The sequence below is a fragment of the Lissotriton helveticus genome, chromosome 8, assembly GCF_964261635.1.
Source record: "Lissotriton helveticus chromosome 8, aLisHel1.1, whole genome shotgun sequence".
In the NCBI taxonomy this organism is placed as follows: Eukaryota; Metazoa; Chordata; class Amphibia; order Caudata; family Salamandridae; genus Lissotriton; species Lissotriton helveticus.
This window is the reverse complement of record NC_136069.1, coordinates 1,700,481,555-1,700,492,574: the sequence shown is the minus strand read 5'-3', so window position 1 is coordinate 1,700,492,574 and position 11,020 is coordinate 1,700,481,555.

Here is an 11,020-nt window from a genome sequence, read left to right as displayed (position 1 = left end):
TTACAGATCTGCACAATTGTAGTTGAGATTTCTTGTTCCGATGCCTGGATTTCATTGGATTGTAGCAGCCGGACTTTGGAGTCATGTATGGAATTATGTGACCCTTGCCTGGTTTCTTGAGTTTCATTAAAGTGTGAGCCAAGGAAAATTGTCCAGGCTTCTTCTGTAGCATAAGATTCAATACCCTGCCTCCGCTTGCTAGGTAGATGATTGATCTTTTGCCAAAACTGTGCACTGTTGCCGGTTTTAATATTGTGTAATAGTTTGGCCCACAGAGTCTCTTCTGCTTTATGTTTAAATCGCCAAATCAACTTCCTGCGGTCGCCCTTTAGTCGTCTCAGTTCTTGTTGAGCGGCAGGGTCTATCCCCAGTCTTCGCAGCGTTTGATTGATCAAGGTCTTAAGCTTTTTTACATGAGTGTTATTTCAGAAATGTAAGTTGCTTTTTTTGCCTCATAACTTTGACCGCCCCTTCAACATTACTGTTGCCCTTTTTTTTTTTAAAACATGTTTTTATTGAATTAAACATGGAAGGCGATTAAACATACAATCTCAGCATCATAAACATATACATCACATTTACAGTCAGGTCCATCTAGTATAGCATTTTCAAATCAGTAGGAATTTCGGTAGATTGGATGCAGCCATTAAACATTGTACATGCACGTAATTACAACTCTCAATCTGAGGAGACCTCATCCTCGTCTAGTCGCGGGGGTTTGCATATATCACCCCTGAACTTATTCCATGCACCCCATATTCCATCCCATAGTGGAGAAGTGTGGCTCAATGGTTAGAGCGGCAGACCCTGATGCAAAGGCCTAGCCCAGGACCAGGGTTCAATTCCCCGCCTCGGCGGGTCTTGGGCTCAAAATTCCACGGACATGATAATTCTCGCCTCGGTGCCTATTCCATTCAAGGAGTCCCACTCTGCAACTCAGGGCAATAGCTTGCTTAATATCCACAACGGCCCCCACAACCCTAAGGATGCCTGGCCTCCACCTTGGGGGTGCCCAGGAGTGGACACCTCACAGGGAAAGCCAGGATGGGTTCCACAGCCGTATTCGTACAAGTGCCTTGAGACCCTTGCGGGTGAGTAGTGCGCTATACAAGTATCAATTTACATTTACATATTCGCTCCCACTTCCCAGGGCATCCGCGGTGGACAAATACCGCTTTTTCAGCCTCCATTGCTACATCCATGTCCCTGCAGCAGTCCCTTAGCGTAGGCAGCACATCAGAGCCCCACAGCTTAGCAATATTGCGTTTCGCCATCATCATACCCAACATGGCCCATTCCTGTTGACGATGCGTTAAGTCAGTGGCTTCCCACATATTCAACAAACAGCGCCGGGGATTGGGCATTAGGGAAACAGTTAGGGTCTGGGAGATGGTGCGCATAACAGCCATCCAGTACAGTGCCACCCGACCACAGTCCCATATAGTATGATAGAATGTCCCCTCCTCCCCACATCCACGCAGACAATACATATGCGATGCCTTCCCTATCTTGTAAAGAACCGTTCTTGTGTAGTATGTGCGATGCAATATTTTCAGTTGGACTAATTTAAGCCTGGAGGGGATAGCCTTCTCCCGTGGGGAGGAAAGGGCCTCCTGCCACTCCGAGTCATCGATTTCACCAATGTCACGAGACCAATTCAGCCTCAGTTTGGATGTCATGTCTGGAAGGTTAATAACTAACTTACGATATGTGAAGAACGTCACTTTGCATGAAATATGTTCCGTCGGCAACCTATCTTCAAGAGGGGTGGATTCCTCCAGGTCCATCCCTGCCGGGATGGCTGTTTGCAATGCATGTCCAATTTGGATATATCTAAATCGCTCCGTCTGGGCCATATCATTATTGGTTTGCAGGAAAGAGAAGTCCACCACCTTGTGTTTCTTCCACAGGTCGCCTACCACTGAAATACCTATGTTGTCCCAGGCCTGGAACCCCTTACTGCTGCTAAAGAACACAACCTGTGCCAGTCCCACAATGGTGTCATTTGCGTGATTAGATCAGATCATTGAAGAAGCGTATGTACCAGAGTTGCACCGAGTGGCATGTAGGGCCCAATAGGTCTGAAGGCACACGACGACTGTAGAGGTTCCCCAACAGTCCTCTGGATTCCAAGCACTGTCTGTCTGCTAAGTATGCTGGCTCAGGGGGGCGGAGCTTGCCAGCAACCGAAATGGCCGCATAAGCCTAGGGCTCCGTTCGGAGGCTCCTAATATCCTGCAATATCCGGCACCAACCGGGACACATACTGAAAGGGATCGACTCCCCGCACTCATGAACGGATGCGGCACCGGCGACGGTTTGCCCGGAACCGCGTAGATCTGATAAACGCCTGGGAGAGTAAACAAGCCTGACCAGGCCGCGCACCGCGGTCCACAGTGCATCAAGTGGCCGACGGAGGTGCTTCGGCGTGCGGCTGATAGGCCCCACCCATAGGGGTCATGGCGGAGTGGCTCTCTGGCGAAGTAGCGAGGTACGGCCACGGAGTAGGGCCGACCTTGGCGACTTGACCTGAGGTGAGGCGCTGCGGCGCACTTCATAGACCCAGGTGTGCTGCCCCCAAGATGCGGAGAACCTCGGACATCGCGACGAGTGAAGAGCGCATGATAGCGCGACCCCCCCCAAGTGAAGGCACAACACACGAGTACCAGCCAGCTGCTGGGAGAGATATCGGGCCATTGCCTTGTGTGACATAGTGATTGACCTTGCTGATCGATCAGCGTGGGTTGTGCCTGGATGGGGGCCTACAAGTAAGGCCCACAGGACAGCGGAGTTCCGGCGCCGCCTTTGCAGGTGCTCCTAGGTGCGGTCTGTGACTGCCGGTGGGTGAGGAGGAGCGTGGGGTGAGGCCGAACGCCGTCAAGCGAGTGCACATAGAGCTGTATACTGCGTGGAGGGGAGACTGGAAGCTACGTAGCTGCCCGAGAGCGGTGGAGACCGCATTGACCACTGGACGTAGGTGCGGTGGTGGATACGCTGAGACGGCTGGAGGCCTGGCCCCACAGTGAGGCCGTGGTGAGGGGCTCTGGGCCTGCACGCTAATCTCTGGCAGGGGGCGGTTCCGCAGCAGTGGTGGACGGAGACGGAGGCAGCACATCTACAGCTGGCGAGACTGGCTGGATTCGGCCTGGGGACACCCCCCCCCCTTCCCCCACCCCCTCTCCCCGTGGCGCCCAGGCAGGCAGACTGACCACAACAGTGCAAGAACCAAGTACCGCGCTGCTGAGCCTGCCGCGGGTGGTGTGATTTCAGCCACTGAGGGATCCCTAGGGCGGATGTAGAGTGCATGCCACCACTCCCCATAATAGCCAAACTACTCAACTACAGGGACAGAGGCACTGCCTTGCGGCTAGCCCGGGAGAAGAAGTCTCTGCAATATGAGGGCTCAGAAATATCACTATGCCCGGATTTTATTGCCAGAGTACAAGAGGCCCGTAAGCATTTCGCCCCCTACAAGAAACAACTCAGAGAGCAAGGGCTGGACTATGCTATGCTCTACCCAGCGAAACTGGCAGGGCCACTCCCACTTGTTCACAGACCCTCGCGCACTGCAGCAAGCTCTGAGGAACTGGGCAAAGGAGCGCACAGAGACAGCCCGGAGCAGCGCGAGGAGGTCGAAGCGGATAGCCATCTGGATGAGCAGGAGTGGAGACTATGCCGCAGCTGACCGGGAGAGGTGGTAAGGCAAACAGGGGGTCTCCGCTGGAGGCAGCTATGCTTTGGACTGGGTCTATGGACAATGCCACCCTGCAGTACAGGACCGCGGGGGTGGGGGGATATGCTTAAGTGACTGGACACAAGTACAGCCGGGGCAGATAAAGTTAACGTTGGTGGTGCTCTCTGTGATATTATAAGTGGGCACCTTCTGGGTGTCATATCCTCCAAGGAAATGGGGATGCCTGAACTTCCACATGATCTCAAATAGTTGATAAGATTACGGACCACTCATGGCCCTTTGTATAGTCAGTTGGTGAGGCTATGGAGCTTAGGCGGGAGCCATAAGAGGCTGCTAAGATGTACGTTTTTTCTACATAGTCTGATGGAGGCATGGCAACCTCGGCCCCTGCGCATGATGCTCCCAAATGACTCCGTTGAGTCGTCAACCATGAGAGTTGGGATCGAGGGTGGGTGGGTTGGACACTGGGTCGGCAAGGCCAGGTTGGGGGTGGTCTGCTTTGGGTGGGAGGTGGGTCGGTTGGTAGAATGTTTTCTGTTTGGGGATGGGCTAGGGAGTTTACTGCGTTTTATTTTGTTTTTTGCACAACCCCACTTACGTTACTGGAAGATCAGCTGATACACGCAATTTACATGCATAACTATCATGACCTCCGCACCTGCTATGCCTGATGGGCCACCCCGACTTCCATCCGAGCTCTCACATGGAATGTGCTTGGCCTTAACGACCACCGGAAGCTTAGAAAGGTGTTGAACTACTTACAGCGACATAATGTAGATCTTGCTCTCCTACAGGAAACGCACCTACCACTCACGAGCAGAATGCTGCTTAGTAGGGGATGGGCGGGACATATAGCAGCAGCGGGATTCACAACCCATTCCAGAGGAGTGCTGACCAGGGTCAACCCTAGATCAAAACTCTCCCAGACTCTTCTGTCTGCTGATCCGGAGGGACGATACGTTTTGTCTCGCTGTGCGGGGATGGGGCTGGATCTGGTGGTAATAAATGTGTATGGTCCAAATTACGAATCCCCTGAGTTTTTTCACAATGTGGTAAAGATAGCACGCGCATACCCAGCGGCGCGCATTCTGTGGGGGGGAGATCTGAATTTGGTGTTAGACCCCACACTAGATTGGTCTGCAGGCCCAGTGCGCAGGCCCTCAGCGTCTGCACTGGCGATACAACAGGCGTTCACCATACTAGATTTGGAGGACGTATGGAGGAGTAGGAACCGGGAACAAGGGGGATACACGTATTACTCTGCTTTCCATAACATCCACACTAGAATAGATTATTGGTTGGCCTCCTCCTCCTCCACGGTTGCCCAAATAAGCTCCTGCATGGTATTACCTAGGACGTTGTCCGATCACTCCCCTCTGCTGCTGGTGCTAGAAACTCCTCGGAAATCTATACCTCCTTTCACCTGGCGCTTTCCACCTTATTCGCTGCTGGACCCAGTGTTTAGGGGGGAGCTGGCAGAGGAGATAAACATCTTTTTTTAAGCTAATATAGGCTTTGTGGATAACTTCCTAACAATATGGGAGGCCTTTAAGGTATTTATTCGCGGTGTGGCTATGTCTAAGCATTCCAGTGTGCTAAAATCTATCCAACAGCGACTAGGGACGCTGGAAAACCAGCTCGCTGCCCTTGAGCAACGGCAACGGTCTACCCCATGTGACAAGGTAACTGAGGAGATTAAAACACTGCTCTCCGAATACCATGAAGAAGCAGATAGGGAGGTACAACACATGGGGAAATATGCCACGGCGCGTGTGTACGGGGAGGGGGAATGACCGAGCTCCCTATTGGCCAGATTAATCAAAGGGACTCGGGGAAAGTCCCTGATCGCGGAACTGCGAACAGCGGACGGAAGTAGGGTGTCGGAGGAAGGAGAAATAGCGGAAGAATTTAGGAGATACTACTCTGATCTGTACTCGGTGACCTCACGGCAGAGGCGAATGACGACCTGGATCACATCGACCTACCGCAGCTGACAAATGCTCATAGGGAATATCTAATGGCTCCCATAGAAAGGGATGAAATAATTGAAGCATTAGCAAGCATGCGCTCTGGCAGCGCACCGGGAGATGACGGGCTTACAGTTGCATTTTATAAAGCCTTCCAAGATAAGCTACTCCCACACTTAGCTAAGCTATTTGATGATATTTGTGTGGATGGAGCCATGCCGCCTTCGATGAGAGAGGCCCTAATAGTCACTATAGTTAAACCAGGGAAGGAGCCCAGTGAGTGTAGCTCATACAGGACGCTCTCATTGCTGAACGTGGATACCAAAATATACGCCAAGGTGTTGGCGACCCGCCTTGCCCTCTTGGCACATGAACTGGTTGCGCCGGGACAGGCTGGATTCATCCCCAGCAGAAACTTGACGTATAATATACGTACGGTCCTGGGTACCATGCAACATGTGCGACAGGACACAAAGGCGATTGCTGTCTTCCTAGACATGGAAAAGGCATCTGACTCTGTTGAGTGGCCATTCCTGTCCTTGGTGCTGCGGCGGTTTGGTTTGGGTGAGCCGTTCCGGTAAATGATAGGGGCCCTGTACTATAAACCAACAGCGCGACTCCACTTGGGAGACCTGGTTACTGACCCTATCCAAATTGACAGAGGAACGAGACAAGGCTGCCCCCTCTCTCCACTGCTATATGCTCTGGTGACGGAACCGCTGGCCTGCGCATTGCGTGAATACCACGGGCATGAGGGAGTCCGTTTTCCGTCTTACAAGGTAGTTGTCTCGACTTACGCGGATGACACCTTGTTGTACGTCCGTGATCCGGAACGCAACCTGTCCTCCATGCTGAGAGAGGTTGTGCACTTCGGTGCTCTCTCCGGTTTGAAGGTTAATTGGTCGAGTACACGCGAGGGGTCTCTAACAAATCTGTTTATCAAGTCCAAAGATTCATACCTCCTAGAGCCTGTCCTTGATGGAATTAGTCCCGTCTTGACTAGAAAACTATTATTGCAGTGGCGTTATGGCACCCTTCTTCTTAGGGCATTTACGGATCATTGGGCCAAGTCCCTACCCTCCACACAGTGCCCAGTTTGCCTATACCCCCAAGAAAATGATCTGCATATTATATTTTTTTGTAAAGCTTACCAAAGACCAAGGAAATACTGGCTAGTCCCCCTCCTAAAAAACCTTGGCTTCAAGCTCTACCTCCCGGCCTACAGAATATTAAAGACAGAACTATCCCCCCCCCAATTGTGTTTGCAGTGGCAACATTTTTAACAGCAATGTGGTACATTCGTAATCGTTGTATTAAGCTAGACACTGATAAATGCATTGCTTGATGATTTCTAAATGTAATGCATTGCAACTGATTTAAACATGCTTTTGTATTCTTCTTAACCCTTGCTTATTACATTGTTTTTTTAAATCTTCCTATATTTGATACCATTGTCAACTCATTTTAAATTGTTGTAATCTTTTATGATCTAAACAGATCGAAATAAAGATTGTAAACTAAAAAAAAAAAAATGGGTCGAAATCGGTTGCCTTCCCGCTTACCCCGATAACAAGGCAATTCGAAATGGAGTTCCCTCTGCAGTGGTCCTGGGACTCAGTCCGTTACCTGGGAATAAGGATACATACGGATTCGGAGACATTGCTACGAGAAAACTATGGTGTAGCCTGCAGCAAACTAGAGGATGACATTGAGGTATGGTGTAAACTACCCCTCTCACTTATGGGGCACATTGCCCTTATGAAAATGGTGGTACTCCCAAGAGTTCTCTTTTTATTTCGTGCCATCCCGATGGTGCTGTCAAAGGCCTTCTTTCAGACTCTGACACAGCTAATGGTTAAGCTGGCCTGGGCGGGCAAACAGCCCAGAGTTAAGTGGTCTCTACTGACACTCCCATATGAAATGGGCGGATTAGCGGCCCCGGATCTGGAACTGTAGTACAGAGTGGCACAGGCGGCACATCTCCACACTTGGATTCATGGGGATGAACGCATACCCCACTTTCGGATGGAACGCCTATTCGCGGAGCCATTGCCACTGCCGGCTACGATCTGCCGGCATATGGATTTCGGGACGGGCATATTGGACTCGCTCTTGGCCACAAACCACGCATGGCATTCTCTACTGCTGACGCAGGGGGGAGCCCTCATATACTCGCCGTCCATGCCCATAGAATGGGCCCACTGGCTTTCGCCACTCACAGAGCATGGCGTAACTCTAGCATTGCATCAATTAGGCATTTTCACGATGGGAGACATGTTCATGGACGGTAGGGTCAAAGAGTGGGACCAGATAGAGTCGGATACAGCTCAAGCCTCATTGTTGCAGAAGTTTCAGTACCACAGGGTACGCAGCGCTCTACTGGAATTACAGGCCCGAACCTAGCGGAGCCTCCGGAAGTCCCGGAACTAACTTATGTAATTAAGGCAGAGACGCCCCGTAAGCTGGTAACTTCGCTGTACAAAACAGCAATGAAACACAGGGAACACCAGTATATGAAGACCAGGGCCGCCTGGCAACAGGACTTGCAGAACACCGTTGATGACGAAATGTGGAGATACTGCTGCACGAGCACAAAGAAAATATCGCTCAATGGTAGACATAGATTGATACACTTTAAATTTCTCCAGAGAGTTTATTACACACCAGAGAGATTACATAGATATGGTCTCCGGAGCTCGGCAGAATGTGTACGCTGTCGAACACAGGTGGCGGACTTCTTGCACCTGGCGTGGTCGTGCCCGAGGGTCAGTAGGTTCTGGTGTGGCGTATATGCGGAATTAAACCAGATTTTGGGCACAGACTTGACCCTTGACCCGGCGCTGGCGCTGATGGGGTACTCCAAACCGTTGCCGGTTGTCGTTAGGCGCCTTGCAGACATGGGTATGCTGATCGCCAGACAGGTGCTGGCGATGTGCTGGATGAGAGGACCTCAGCCCACAGTGAAAAGATGGGCGCACGACATGATGTATTGTTGCACCCAATCGGAACTTTACAGCAAGCTTTTGCCACCAACCAGTCGTCCGAAGAACTTCTGGGGCTTATATAGGTCGCGCTTGCGTAGTGCGGAGTACGAGGCGACAGGGGGAGAGGGGGAATTAGAGGAGGAGAGAGTGCCCGAAGGAGTGCAGCTAGATGAGGCAGAGTAGCCCCTAGCTCAGGGGTGCCCAAACCAGTCCTGGCGGGCCGTATCCATGCCAGATTTTTGGGATATCCCCATCTGGGGATCACGGTTCGATCCCCGGCACCGGCGGCAGATTAGCCCAGCACCAGGTGACTCTGGGAAATAGCTGGCGCCGCGGCTAGGGCGGCTGACTCCGGAATCTGGAGATTTTTTTATTTAAGGTTTTTGTAGAGCGCGTAGTAACCCTCGAGCATCCAAGAGATCAGGGTTCGATCCCCGGCACCGGCCGCAGATTAGCCCAGCACCACGTGACTCTGGGAAATAGCTGGCGCCGCGGCTAGGGAGGCTGACTCCGGAATCTGGAGATCACGGTTCGATCCCCGGCACCGGCCGCAGATTAGCCCAGCACCAGGTGACTCTGGGAAATAGCTGGCGCCGCGGCTAGGGCGGCTGACTCCGGAATCTGGAGATTTTTTTATTTAAGGTTTTTGTAGAGCGCGTAGTAACCCTCGAGCATCCCAGAGATCAGGGTTCGATCCCCGGCACCGGCCGCAGATTAGCCCAGCACCACGTGACTCTGGGAAATAGCTGGCGCCGCGGCTAGGGCGGCTGACTCCGGAATCTGGGGATCACGGTTCGATCCCCGGCACCGGCGGCAGATTAGCCCAGCACCATGTGACTCTGGGCAATAGCTTGCTTAATCTTCCCAACGGCCCCTAGCGCCTAGAGACCCTTACGGGTGATTGTGCGCCTTACAAATGTGGATTATTATTATTATTATTATTATTTGGGCCGATTCCGATCCGGTTCGTAAAAGCACATCTGCCCGAATCTGTCGGACAACCACGTACGCCCGGGAGAGGACTGCCCGGGACCCGTGGAGCCCGTCCTGGTCACTCTGACCTGCCATCGGCCTGGAGAAGGGAGCTCCGGACGCCCGGGGGGAGGACTGCCCGGGACCCGTGGAGCCCGTCCTGGGCACTCTGACCTGCCGTCTGCCCGGGGAAGGGAGCCCCGGACGCCCGGGGGGAGGACTGTCCGGGACCCATGGAGCCCGTCCTGGGCACTCTGACCTGCCGACGGCCCGGGGAAGGGAGCCCCGGACGCCCGGGGGAGGACTGCCCTGGACCCGTGGAACTCGTCCTGGGCACTCTGACATGCCGCTGACCCGGGGAAGGGAACCCCGGACGCCCGGGAGCCGTGGAGCCCGTCCTGGGCACTCTGACAAGCCGTCGGACCGGGGAAGGGAGCCCCGGACGCCCGGGACCCGTGGAGCCTGTCCTGGGAACTCCGGCATGCCGTTGGCCCAGGGAAGGGAGTCCCAGATACCCGGGACCCGTGGAGCCCGTCATGGGCACTCTGACAAGCCGGTGTCCCGGGGAAGGGAGCCCCGGACGCCCGGGACTCGTGGAGCCCGTCCTGGGCACTCTGGCATGCCGTTGGCCTGGGGAAGGGAGCCCCGGACGCCCGGTGGGGGAGGACTGCCAGGGACCCGTGGAGCCCGTCCTGGGCACTTTGACCTGCCGTTGGCCTGGAGATGGAAGCCCCGGATGCCTGGGGGAGGACTGCCCGGGACCCATGGAGCCCGTCCCGGGTACTTTGCCATGCTGTTGGCCTCCTGGAGATGGGTGCCCCGGACGCCCGGGGGAGGACTGCCCGGGACGTATGGAGCCCGTCCCGGGCACTTTTCCATGCCGTCGGCAGGGATGGAGCCCCGGACGCCCGGGGGACGACTGCCCAAGAGCCATGGAGCCCGTCCTGGGCAATTTGACAAGCCGTTGGCCTGGAGGAAGGAAGCCCCGGGTGGCCTAGGGAGGTGTTACCCAGGCATAGCCCATCTGGTCCCCCTAGCAGAGAACCACCAACCTTGGAGGGGTGTCCGGGCGTACCCTGTCCCTAGTAATCCGGAGGGAAATTACCTGACTTTCTTGCAATCTGTGCACACGAGGTGACAGAGGGGACCCAAGGCGCGAAAGTACCCGACCTCCTGGAGCCCTGGCTGGGATCCGGGAGGCGAATGGCACCTCATCATGACTTCCAGGGCGACCAGATGGCCGAGGCGAGAGGGGCGACCAGATGGCCGGGACCAAAATGACGCCAATCTGCCTGCCCCGGAGCTGCAGGGCTCTGGGGCTGCAGGGTTCCGGGGGCTGCAAAGCTGCAGGTCTCTGGGGCTGCAGGGCTCCGGGGCTTCAGGCCTCCCCGGGCCCTGATGGA